Source organism: Salvelinus fontinalis, chromosome 13 (genome assembly GCF_029448725.1).
Source record: "Salvelinus fontinalis isolate EN_2023a chromosome 13, ASM2944872v1, whole genome shotgun sequence".
In the NCBI taxonomy this organism is placed as follows: Eukaryota; Metazoa; Chordata; class Actinopteri; order Salmoniformes; family Salmonidae; genus Salvelinus; species Salvelinus fontinalis.
The window spans coordinates 46,421,266-46,431,837 of NC_074677.1; the positions used below are offsets into that span (position 1 = coordinate 46,421,266).

Consider the following 10,572-nt stretch of genomic DNA (forward strand, 5'->3'; position numbering starts at 1 on the left):
CTTCTATGAGGACACAGTGGTCGGTTTGACGACATTAGAAAAAAACACCCTGTCCTCTCTCTGTCTATTGAAAAATAACATGCGACCTTTTGTCATTTAGCCTGTATTTATGGTTAGTACTATCCGGGATCCTTGGGACATCCCTACCCTAAACCCTTACCCTAACCTTAACAACAACCCTTACCTAACTCTAACCTTAACCGTTTTAAATGTCAACTTCAATGGGGTGACATTAGAGTTGGGATGTCCCAAGGATTCCGTTTAGACTTTTCCCTTTATTCTGAGAGACAGTGAATGAAATGTGATCAAGTTCTGGAACCGTGTAACACGCATCGTCCTGTCGTCACCTCTACCATCGCATGCTTTCATCTGGATCTTAAATGGATAGTTCTATCCCACGATAGATAGAACTCCATTTTAAGGAGAAAAGAGGAATGTATCAGAAATTCTACTATACAGTATACTTTGCTATTATTTCTTTCTGCATTGTTGGGAAGGGCCATAAGTAAGCATTTCACTGTTAGCCCACACCTGTTGTTTACGAAGTATGTGACAAATACATTTTGATTTGAAGTCATACTTTGATAAATGCAGCCATAGATCTGCAAGATATACAGAACGTTATTGCGCTTTACAAACCTTGCTGTCCGTGATGCATTTTTACAGTGTTTAGCTTTACTTGTTTAATTTATTCATTTATTATACTGACCTCTCCCTCTCCCTCTGTCCTCTCTAGGCTCAGTATCAGTATACAGTAGTAATATCAGCAATTCATTATTAATGTCATACTCTTTAAGTGACTGCTTGTAAAATAATGTTTTGATTGTTTTAAAGACTTTGGTTAATATTTCCAGTATTTCAATTGCTCAGGCACTTTAATTTAAAGTCATTTTTACAGTGAATCAATGCTGCTCCCTGTTGTCGAAACACTGTGGAGTGCATCTCAATAGTCTTAGATGGTGTGCTCTCCTTATTTCCTTTCCTCCATTTAAGTACACTGACATTAAAAAACTGGACATGTGTAATCTAAGTCCTAGTCAGCCTCTCCCATATTGCTTCCACTCATCTAGTCTTTTTCAGCTCAGCGAGAGGAGACTAGGAGAGGATGCCACTATAGACAATTGAGATGCAGCCGCCCACTGGTCACACACTGGTTGAATCAACGTTGTTTCATCGTCATTTCAATGAAATTACGTTGAACCAACATGGAATAGACATTATAGGGAGGAGATCAAAGACCTGACCGTGTGGTGCCAGGACAACAACCTCTCCCTCCATGTGATCAAGACTAAGGAGATGATTGTGGACTACAGGAAAAGAAGGACCGACTCCTGAACATCTAATCAAATGGCTACCCAGACTATTTGCATTGCCCCCCCCCCCCCCCCTTTATGCTGCTGCTACTCTCTGTTATCATCTATGCATAGTCACTTTAATAACTCCACCTACCAATCTCATCGATGGGACTGTAGTGGAGCAGGTTGAGAGCTTCAAGTTCTTTGGTGTCCACATCACCAACAAACTAACATGGTCCAAGCACACTAAGACAGTTGTGAAGAAGGCACAACAAAACCTATTCCCCTCAGGAGACTGAAAAGATTTGGCATGGGTCCTCAGATTCTGAAAAGGTTCTACAGCTGCACCACCGAGAGCATCCTGACTGGTTGCATCACTGCCTGATATGGTAACTGCTCGGCTTCCGACCGCATGGCACTACAGAGGGTAATGTGTACGGCCCAGTATATCACCGGGGCCAAGCTTCCTGCCATCCAGGACCTATATACCAGGCGGTGTCAGAAGAAGGCCCTAAAAATTGTCAAAGACTCCAGCCACCGTAGTCATAGACTGTTCTCTCTGCTACCGCACGGCAAGCGGTATCGGAGTGCCAAGTCTAGGTCCAAGAGGCTTCTAAACAGCTTCTACCCCCAAGCCATAAGACTCCTGAACATCTCATCAGATGGCTACCCAGACGATTTGCATCCCCCCCCCCCCCCCCCTCCCCTTTACACTGCTGCTACTCTCTGTTATCATCTATGCATAGTCACTTTAATAACTCTACCTACATGTACATTCACTCTGTTTAGGTACTCCCTGTATAGAGCCTTGCTATTGTTATTTTCCTGCAGCTCTTTACTATTTCTTACTTTTTTTAGGTATTTTTCTTTAAACTGCATTGTCGGTTAAGGCTTGTAAGTAAGCATTTCACTGTAAGGTCTACTACACCTGTTGTATTCTGCGCATGTGACAAATACAATTTGATTTGATTTGAAATGTGTTTACACAGCGGGAAATGAAGAAGTGTTTTCGTTGTATCAATGATCTACGTGTCAAAAATTGAGGGATACAAAGTTGAAACCACTGATTATGACAATGAGGTGAAACTCCTGGACAACAGTTGTGATTGTCCATTCTACTTGGACCTGTCCTGTTGTTACGTGTTGTTTGTTAACATGACAGCAATTTGGGGGGGATTGAGAGCCATTTAGATTAGGCTATTTGATCGGAGAAACCTGCATGATGTTAAACGTGTCCGTCTCATTACAATGTCATACATTTTATCTCCAGCATGTAGGCTACAGCCTAGCCTGAATGCTACATATCCTATATCCGTTACATGATTTATGTTGGATAATTCTTTTGACAGAACGTTTTTGGAGAGTACCCTGGAGAGGCGCCCTGGGAAAGGACAAGCTAAATATTTTGTGCCCCTGCCTTTGACAAAGTGGGCACTGCTTATCAAAGGGCGGCATCAGCGCTGACCTGAAAAGCCCATATGCCACTGTTTGAGAGAAATTGTCATGTTCTTTTTGGGCAGAATTCTGTGAGGTTTTCAAGGTTGTTGTTGGAAGTGCGAGGGCCAGTTGAGCTAAGAAAATTAAGAAGATAGTTGCTCAACCAAACTCCTTATTTGGTGATCAACGAACGTATTTTGACAGTATAACGCTTGCAGAGCTGGTGAATGGGAGTTTGCATCGGAGTTGTGTGGCCGTTAAAGTTAGATAACGTTAGCTGGTGTCCCAGTAGATGCACATGTGTTAGCTACTTCTATGGTAGCTCCGAAATAACTAGCTCAGGATATATGTCTTTACATTTGTGTTTTTGGCATGTACTGGCTTTATTAGCAACAGTAACTAGATACTAGTTAGCTAGCCATTTTGACACGTGAAATTAACATTGCAAAGTTTAAAGTCCCATTTGCAAGAGTTACTAGTACGCAACATACTTTACCGCATACCGGAATCTGAGTTTTCAAGTGGTTCCATAGTGTAGCGGTTATCACGTCTGCTTTACACGCAGAAGGTCCTGGGTTCGAGCCCCAGTGGAACCATGATTTTAATTTACGTACATACGTTATGTGATACACTAAATTATTACTAATGCATGTGTCTATTTAGGTGGTGGCAGCCTACACTATTTTAATACAGAGTTTGCTGTTCATATCCACATAGGTTATTGTGAGTCTCTCAGTCAACAAGTAGTTGACTGAGTTTAAGTCCAAAAGCCTGCAGATGGCGATATTGAGTCGTTTCATTCTACCATCCAAAGGGTATCTATGCGGCCCGCTATACACTCGGATCGCTTGTGGACGGTCACAATAAACAGTGTGGTAGTCTTTTCAACAATTTATTGAGAAAAAGCTGTGTGCATTAGGAAATAAAAACTTGATTCAAATAGAAACCTATCTCTAATAAGAGCCAGTGATTGAAGTTCAGTGATTGAAGCAGATAAATGCCTGGGCTATTAATTGTAGTTTTACAGTACTTTCTTTATGAAACACAATTTTCCACCAAATAAAATAAAATTTGATTTGTCATGTGCCGAATACAAAAGGTCACCTTACAGTGAAATGCTTACTTACAAGCCCTTAATTAACCAACAATGCAGTTCAATAAATAGAGTTAAGAAATATTTACTAAATAAACTAAAGTAAAACATTTAATAAAAAGTAACACAATAAAATAATAATAACGTGGCTAAATACCATTACCGTACCATTACCGAGTCAATGTGCAGGAGTACAGGTTAGTCAAGGGGGGATCAATGTAAATAGTCCGGGTGGCCATTTGATTAAATGTTCAGCAGTCTTATGGCTTGGGGGTTAAAGCTGCTAAGAAGCCATTTGGACCTAGACTTGGCGCTCTGGTACCGCTTGCCGTGTGGTAGCAGAGAGAACAGTCTATGACTTGGGTGACTGGAGTCTTTAACAATTCTTTGGCCCTTCTTCTGACACCGCATAGTATACAGGTCCTGGATGGCAGGCAGCTTGGCCCCAGTGATGTACTGGGCCATACGCACTATCCTCTGTTGCGCCTTGCGGTCGTGTGCCGAGCAGTTGCTATACCAGGCATTGATGCAACCGGTCAGGACGCTCTCGATGGTGCAGCTGTATTACTATTATATTGTATTACTACCCCCAAGCCATAAGACTCCTGACGCCTTGCTAGAGTGGCTAAATGCTATTCCCGGATGTTGCGTATTGCGTTCAGCCAATCTGGTTGCAGCCATCTGTTGTTTACCCTTGGTCTGAATGTTGAAAGCAATGTTAGTAAGTAGAATTAGCCATGGTGGTGGAAAATTGTGTTTCATAAAGAAAGTACGCATATTTTTCTATTTTTTTCCTGCCTTCTTGCCATTAAATCGAGTTACGGAGGAAATCGACACAATTGCAGCCTGACTGGATAATGTTTTATGTACGAACAGGTCCATGGGGATAGGAGTGTATAGCTGGCTGCATAGATTCCCTTTTGATGATAAGATTTGAAATGAATCAATATCACCCTCATCAACTGGCCTTTGGGCTACTGAAGCAGCAGTACTCTTCCTGGGGTCCACACAAAACATAAAACATGACATAACATTAATAGACAAGTACATCACAAGGACAGAACTACATACATTTAAAATCAGCATGCACACTTTCATAATGTCTTCATAATCGTGTGATTCATAGACGGTACTGAATGCAAGTGCATTTGCCTTGCAAATAGGCAAACACTTTTTGCTAAATTACCCTGATGTGAATACAGAAACCTTGTTTCACTAAATTCCCCTGAATAAAGCAATTTTTTTCTATAGTTACCGACCATAATGTGTATCCTGGGGTAAAGTCATAGACTGTAAAAATAAATATAGACTTTTTTACAGTTACCACCCACTATGGGTTTCATTAGGTAAAATGCAACATTCATGAACATGAATTTAATTTAATGTAGGGTTCATACGGTCATGGAAATCCTGTGAAAGTCATGGGTTTTTAAAATTGGGTTTTCCAGGCCTAGAAAAGTTTTGGGAAAGTATTGTAAATGAATTTAATAACTTCTGTTAATGTACTTTATTCAGTCACAGTTTTTAAATATTTTATCAATCAAATAAATATCAACATATCAGCCAGGATCGGAATGACACAAGTGCGTCTGTGTTTGGGAGCATCACCTGCATGTGTGCTAGACAAGTAGGCCATTGCTCAAGAGACTACAGCAGTTAGGCCTAGCCTATAAAATGCTGTATGATAGAGAGCAGACTAACTAGGTTGCCAATTCAAAGCAAATCTTGTTACCTGTAGTTAACGGTTTGGCGATTGGTAGCATGTATTATTTTCGTCATGTCCCCAAAAACTTTCCACCGACACTCACGAATATGTCCATACAAAGTTGATTTACTATTTTTGAACGATTCATATAAACTATTCTTTTTGACGAAACAATCAATTCACTTCGCCATTGTAGTCAGTTCAATTGCGGTGAATCGAATCATGTGAATCAAAATATTAATTTGTGAATTCTGAACCTTCCCCCCTGCGAAGGTTGGCATGCTTAAATGTCTTACTCACGTCGGCCACAGAGAAGGAGATCCCACAGTCCTTGGTAGCGGGCTGCGTTGGTGGCACTGTGTTATCCTCAAAGCGGGCAAAGAAGGTGTTTAGCTTGTCTGGAAGCAAGACGTCGGTATCCGCAATGTGGCTGGTTTTCTTTTTGTAGTCTGTGATTGTCTGTAGACCCTGCCACATATGTCTCATGTCTGAGCCGTTAAATTGCGACTCCACTTTGTCTCTATACTGACGTTTTTCCTGTTTGATTGCCTTGTGGACGGAATAACTACACTGTTTGTATTCTGCCATATCCCCAGTCACCTTGCCATGGTTAAATACGGTGGTTCGCCATTTCAGTTTTGCGCGAATGTTGCCATCTATCCACGTTTTCTGCTTAGGGTAGGTTCTAATAGTCACAATGGGTACAAGATCTCCTATACACTTCCTGATAAACTCAGTCACCGTACCAGTATATTCGTCAATGTTATTATCAGACACTCCCCGGAACATATCCTAGTCCGCGTGATCAAAACAATCTTGAAGCTTGGATCGTGATCGGTCAGACCAGCGTTGAATAGTCCTTAGCACAGGTACTTCCTGTTTGAGTTTCTGCCTATAGGAAGGGAGGAGCAAAATAGAGTTGAGGTCAGATTTGCCGAAAGGAGGGCAAGGGAGTGCCTTGTGTTGATTAAACTTTGGCAGCCTTTTTCTCAAATGTGCTTTGTTAAAATCCCCAACTACAATAAATGCAGTCTCAGGATATGTGGTTTCCAGTTTGCATAAAGTCCAGTGAAGTTCTTTGAGGGCCGTCGTGGTATCGGCTTGAGGGGGGATATACACGGCTGTGACTATAACCTAAGAGTATTCTCTTGGGAGATAATACTGTCTGCATTTGATTGTGAGCTATTCTAGATCGGGTGAACAAAAGGACTTGAGTTGTTATCACAATCAAACCATGAGTCGTTAATCATGAAACATACACCCCCACCCTTCTTCTTCACAGAGAGATACTTATTCCTGTCTGCGCGATGAACTGAGAACCCAACTGGCTGGACTCAGACAGTATATCCCCGAGAAAGCCATGTTTCCTTGAAACAGAGTATGTCACAATCCCGATGTCTCTCTGGAAAGAAATCCTCACCCTGAGCTCGTCAAACTTTATTATCCAGAGACTGAACATTAGCAAGTAATATACTCGGAAGCGGTGGATGGTGTGCGCGCCTCCTTAGTTGGACTAGAAGACCACTCCGAGTACCTCTTTTCCTCCGGCGCTGTTTTGGGTCGGCCTCTGGAATCGGTTCAATTTCCCTGGAGGGTGCGAACAAAGGATCCGATTCAGGAAAGTCATATTCCTGGTCGTAATGCTGGTAGTGCTGGTGAGTTACCACCGCTCTGATATCCTATAGTTCTTTCCGGCTGTATGTAATAACACACAAAAAAATCTGGGCTAATACTGTAAGAATTAAAAAACAAAATCCTGAAAAGTGTCCTATGAGCTAGAAGCACGGCAGCCCTCTCTGTCGGCACCTTATTCATGACTGTGCGCATGTTTGGACCATTTTAAGTCTTTAGTGATTTGGACACTGAGGAACTTGAAGCTCTTAACCTGTTCCACTGCAGCCTCGTCGATGAGGATGGGGGGGGGGGGGGGGGGGGTGCTTGCCCCCCGTTTCCTGTAATCCACGATCAGCTCCTTGGTCTTACTGACATTGAGGGAGAGGTTGTTCTGGCCCCACACTGCCAGGTCATTGACCTCCTCCCTGTAGGCTGTCTCATCGACACCGGTGATCAGGCCTACCACTGTCGTGTCAAAATCAAACTTGATAATGGTGTGTTGAGGGTCAGTGTGGTGGAGGTGATGTTGCCTACCCTCACCACCTGGGGGCGGCCCATCAGGAAGTCCAGGATCCAGTTGCAGAGGGAGATATTCAGACCCAGTGCTAAGCTTGGTGTAATCTTCGTGGACAACGTCACCGATGCATTTTCTAATAAAGGCAGTGACGGAGGTGGTTAGCTCGTCAATGTTATCGGCAGTATCGAAAACATGTTCCAATCAGTGGTAGTAAAGCATTTGCTGAATGGCGGAAGAGGGAAGGAAGGTCTTGTATGCTTGCTTGTTGGTAGAATAACACTGGTCTAGGACTTTTTCGCCCATAGTGGTGTTAGAGACGTGTTGGAAGCCCATCTGTAAATAGCACACCCAACTACCTCATCCCCATATTGTTATTTATGTTTTGCTCCTTTGCACCCCAGTATCTCTACTTGCACATTCATTTTCTGCACATCTATCACTCCAGTGTTTATTTGCTAAATTGTAATTATTTCGCCACTATGGCCTATTTATTGCCTTACCGCACTGCTTTGCTTTATCTTGGCCAGGTCGCAGTTGTGAATGAGAACTTGTTCTCAACTGGCTTACCTGGTTAAATAAAGATGAGAAAAAAAAATGGAACTATATTGGGAAAGCATAATCTTCGGAAAATATGGAGATGCCGGGGATTGAACCCGGGGCCTCATACATGCGAAGCATGCGCTCTACCACTGAGCTACATCCCCACGTGATAATTTTAAAGAGGTATTCAAGCTACTTTAACCTAGTTCTTGTAGAGTCCCCAATATTGAGGGTTTATGTTTTTGGGAACGTCCCATTAGCCGACCTAGCAACTTGTTCATCAGGCTGGTTAGTATGTGATTTATTCATTTAGTCTTTAATTATACATTCATTGCAATATCTGATGTCAACAACGTTTACAGTGGCGCACAACATTATCATGTTTACGTTAGCTTCTTGATGGCTAACGTTAAGTTAGCTATGCTTGCTACTATACGTTGTAGCTAGATCAGCGGTTTACTGATGTTTGTTGTCAGACAGTGCAATTGCCATTTAGCCAAATACTATCCACGGATATGGATGGTAGCCTATAATCAAACAAGCTAGCTAAACTACCTGTTTTATGATATGATGACGCCTTACAGGAATCGTTCATTATTTATAATATCATCTAACACAACTATGAGCTGCGATGGCCGAGTGGTTAAGGCGTTGGACTTGAAATCCAATGGGTTCTTCCCGCGCAGGTTCGAACCCTGCTCGCAGCGGAAAATGGTTCTTTTGAATCAATCATAACATGGGGATTATGACGAATAATCCCGTTCACCATGCGAAAATAATCAGATTGCGCGATCAAACTTTATGCATGTCCTAAAATAGGCGATAGATTAATTGAAAAGCACACGAAATACACTAGCTGAGGAACGCTCAACTCCGTTCTCAATAAAACGAAAGATGTGCTAGACCCGCTCGATTCGGTCTTGTGTAGCAACATTTGAAATTGTGTTTTTTTACATAGGATAAAAGTAGAGACTCAGCGCTAGAAAATTGTATAACATACACTACAGTTGAGGAACATTGGGAAAGTAATTCTGCTTTGAAAGTTGATAAACTTCTAACCCCACTTTTGAGAAAATGTATATTTTGCTACACCAACTGAAGTATGGAACGCCGTTGGGGTCATAAAGCACGTGGTTAAACCGCGATCTTTTTAATGCTATGTGTGTAAAGTAAGCAGGTGCAGGCGCTAAATTAATGTGTGCACGCGTTAAATTAACATCTTCACGCGCTAAATTAACGCCTAAACGCGTCTCAGAGTGAGTGACGTCACCGATTGAAACGCTATTATCGCCACCACCGCTAACTAGCTAGCCATTTCACATCGGTTACATTAGCTTGCTAACGTTCCTTATCCGCACACCCCGGCCATAGCCACTGTGAACGGCGCCGTCTTGTAATATTTTTACAGCCCTGCTAGCTACATAAAGGTGACTTATTATTGAGGAGTACTGAGGTCAAACATGTTTTTGTATTTTTAGGCAAAACAGCAACTGAAGGTCTAAAACTGACATTTACTCCTGAGGTGCTGACTTGCTACACCCTCGATAACTTCTGTGATTATTATTATTTGACCATGCTGGTAATTTATGAACATTTGAACATCTTGGCCATGTTCTGTTATAATCTCCACCCGGCACAGCCAGAAGAGGACTGGCCACCCCTCATAGCCTGGTTCCTCTCTAGGTTTCTTCCTAGGTTTTGGCCTTTCTAGGGAGTTTTTCCTAGCCACCGTGCTTCTACACCTGCATTGCTTGCTGTTTGGGGTTTTAGGCTGGGTTTCTGTACAGCACTTCGAGATATTAGCTGATGTACGAAGGGCTATATAAAATAAATTTGATTTGATTTGATATTGTAATCACACATCTTCCACTGTAGGAAACAGTCTGGAACAAACCCTTGTTGTGGCCTTTAGAGGGCTAACAGAAGTACTTATAGCTGTGATCCGCGGTAGATTGTTCATTAACATTGTTCCACGTTTTGGATGTTAATTTAATATTTGGTCTGCTGCTTTGTTATATACTGCAGGAACCTGATGCAGCATTTAAGTGGTAAAGGAGGATGGTGATGTTTGTTTATTTAATGTATCTTCAGCTTTTGTATCAACCAGTACTGTATTCTCTGATTTAGGTGGAGGATAGTCATACATGGTGGCATTGATGGGTACAGCCGTCTCGTTGTGTTTCTCCGTGCTTCCAGCAACAGTCGCAGCAGTACTGTAATGGATTGCTTCATGATGTCACGGATCCCTCAGGAACTGTGTCATTACGCACGCCTGGTCCCCATTCCCACTGATTGTAATTGTATTGATGTGCCCTTTGCTTTACCATTGGGCTGTCGATGATTGCTACTATGTCCGTTGGCCTGTGTGAGT

At 42.2% G+C, this 10,572-nt stretch overlaps 3 non-coding genes across 3 annotated transcripts; 2 read left to right on the top strand and 1 right to left on the bottom strand.

Moving 5' to 3' along the window:
• The first annotated feature begins 3,255 nt into the window (after positions 1–3,255).
• On the top strand, positions 3,256–3,328 carry trnav-uac (transfer RNA valine (anticodon UAC)). Its single transcript has one exon. It is a non-coding gene; the product is annotated as a tRNA-Val (tRNA).
• A 4,965-nt stretch (positions 3,329–8,293) lies between these two features.
• Positions 8,294–8,365, bottom strand: trnaa-cgc (transfer RNA alanine (anticodon CGC)). The gene has a single exon. It is a non-coding gene; the product is annotated as a tRNA-Ala (tRNA).
• Positions 8,366–8,826: 461 nt separating this feature from the next.
• Positions 8,827–8,908, top strand: trnas-uga (transfer RNA serine (anticodon UGA)). Its single transcript has one exon. It is a non-coding gene; the product is annotated as a tRNA-Ser (tRNA).
• Positions 8,909–10,572: the final 1,664 nt, after the last annotated feature.